Source organism: Nicotiana sylvestris, chromosome 2, assembly GCF_000393655.2.
Source record: "Nicotiana sylvestris chromosome 2, ASM39365v2, whole genome shotgun sequence".
NCBI lineage: Eukaryota > Viridiplantae > Streptophyta > Magnoliopsida > Solanales > Solanaceae > Nicotiana > Nicotiana sylvestris.
In genome coordinates, this window is record NC_091058.1 from 80,136,321 (window position 1) to 80,139,043 (window position 2,723).

Consider the following 2,723-nt stretch of genomic DNA (forward strand, 5'->3'; position numbering starts at 1 on the left):
TTCACCCTGATTGTCCTCCAGTTCAACAAAAGCAGAGAAAGTTCAAAACCGATGTCAGTGACAAGATTAAAGAAGAAATCACCAAGCAGTTGAAAACGGGAGTAATTCGGGTAGTCCAGTACACCACGTGGTTGGAGAATGTAGTTCCAGTGCCGAAAAAAGATGGGAAGACTCGGGTATGTGTGGATTATCGAGATTTGAACAGGGTGAGCCCCAAAGACAATTTCCTATTGCCCAACATCCACATTTTTGTTGATAATTGCGCCAAACATGAGATCAAGTCTTTCGTAGATTGTTACGCTGGGTATCATCAGGTGTTGATGGATGAAGAAGACGCTGAGAAGACTGCCTTCACTACACCTTGGGGCACTTACTGTTACCGGGTTATGCCATTCGGTCTGAAGAATGCTGGGGCAACTTACATGAGAGTCATGACTGCCATTTTTCATGACATGATGCATCAAGAAATAGAGGTGTATGTGGACGACGTGATAGTCAAGTCCAGGACTCGGGACAACCATATCCAAGACTTGAGGAAATTCTTCGAGAGACTGAGAAAGTACGACATGAAGCTGAACCCGGCCAAATGTGCTTTCGGAGTCCCATCAGGAAAGCTTTTGGGTTTCATAGTAAGCAGGAGAGGTATCGAATTAGATCCAACAAAGATAAAATCTATCCGAGATCTACCTCCCCCAAGAACGAAGAAAGACGTGATGAGTCAATTGGGCAGGTTAAACTATATCAGTCGATTCATTGCCCATCTGACTAGCACATGTGATCCCATATTCAAGCTAATGAGGAAGGATGCAACGATCAAATGGACGGCTGAGTGTCAAGAAGCTTTTGACAAGATCAAAGAATATCTTTCAAATCCCCCAGTTTTGGTCCCGCCAGAGCAAGAAAGACCCCTGTTCTTGTATCTGACAGTCTTGGAAAATTCTTTCGGTTGCGTTCTCGGGCAACATGACATAACCGGAAAGAAGGAGCAGGCGATCTATTACTTGAGCAAGAAATTCACCGGCTACGAGGCCAAGTACACTTTGCTAGAAAGAACGTGTTGTGCTTTGACGTGGGTTGCTCAAAAATTGAGACATTATCTCCAAGCTCACACTACTTACCTCATAAGCAAGTTGGATTCTTTGAAGTACATATTTCAGAAACCAATGCCTACTGAAAGACTGGCCAAGTGGCAAATCTTGCTTACTGAATTTGACATAGTCTATGTCACCCGCACGGCAATGAAAGCCCAGGCGTTAGCAGATCATTTGGCCGAAAACCCGGTTTATGAGGAATACCAACCATTGAGTACTTATTTTCCAGATGAAGAAATAAACACCATAGAAGTGGTCTCGGAAAACGCTCATGTTTGGAAGATGTTCTTTGATGGGGCCGTAAACACCAAAGGTGTGGGAATTGGGGCAATTTTGATCTCGCCCTCTGGTCAGCACTATCCTGCTACAGCTAGACTGCGCTTCTTTTGCACGAACAATACAGCTGAATATAAAGCCTGCATCATAGGCATGCATATGGCGATCGATCAGGATGTTGAAGATTTATTGATTATGGGGGATTCTGACCTGATTATCCGGCAAGCCCAAGGTGAATGGGAAACTCGGGATGTCAAGCTTATTCTTTACAGACAGCACGTGGAGGACCTCAGCAAGCGTTTCAAATCAATAGAGTTCAGGTATATCCCGCAGTGTCACAATGAACTAGCGGATGCACTTGCTACCTTAGCTTCAATGTTACCCTACCCAGGCAACGCCCACGTCGATCCCTTGGAAATCCAAATCAGGGAAAGACCCGGTTACTGTAATGTAATTGAGGCAGGATCGCGTACGCAGCCATGGTACCATGATATCAAGAGGTTCTTGAAGACACAAGAATACCCTGAACATGCTACCGGAGATCAAAAAAGGACTATCAGGCGGCATGCAGGAGGTTTGTTTTTGAGCGGCGAGGTATTGTATAAAAGAACCCCGAACCTCAATTTGTTAAGATGTGTTGATACCGATGAGGCGGGAAGAATCATGCATGAAGTACACGTAGGAGTGTGCGGGCCCCACATGAACGGGTATGTTTTGGCAAAGAAAATCCTTCGAGCAGGTTATTACTGGATGACCATGGAAAAGGACTGTTTTAGCTTCGTTCGAAAGTGTCATCAGTGTCAGATACACGGTGATTTGATTTATGCACCTCCCACAGAACTGCATCCCATGTCTGCACCATGGCCATTTATTGTTTGGGGCATAGACGTCATTGGTCCGATCGAGCCGAAAGCCTCAAATGGACACAGATTCATATTGGTTGCTATCGACTACTTCACGAAATGGGTAGAAGTTGTCACTCTCAAGTCAGTCACTAAGAAGGCTGTGGTGGATTTTGTACATTCAAATCTTATCTGTCGTTTCGGTATTCCTGCAACTATCATCACAGATAACGCGGCAAACCTGAATAGTCACTTGATGGGGGATGTATTGCGAACAGTTCAAAATAATGCATAGGAACTCCACTCCTTATCGGCCCAAGGCCAATGGCGCTGTTGAAGCAGCAAACAAGAACATCAAGAAGATTTTGAGGAAGACGATCCAGAGTTCCCGACAATGGCATGAACAGTTACCCTTTGCATTGTTGTGATATCGCACTATAGTACGCACATCAATAGGGGCAACCCCTTACTTGCTGGTGTATGGGACCGAGGCTGTAATACCAGCAGAGGTAGA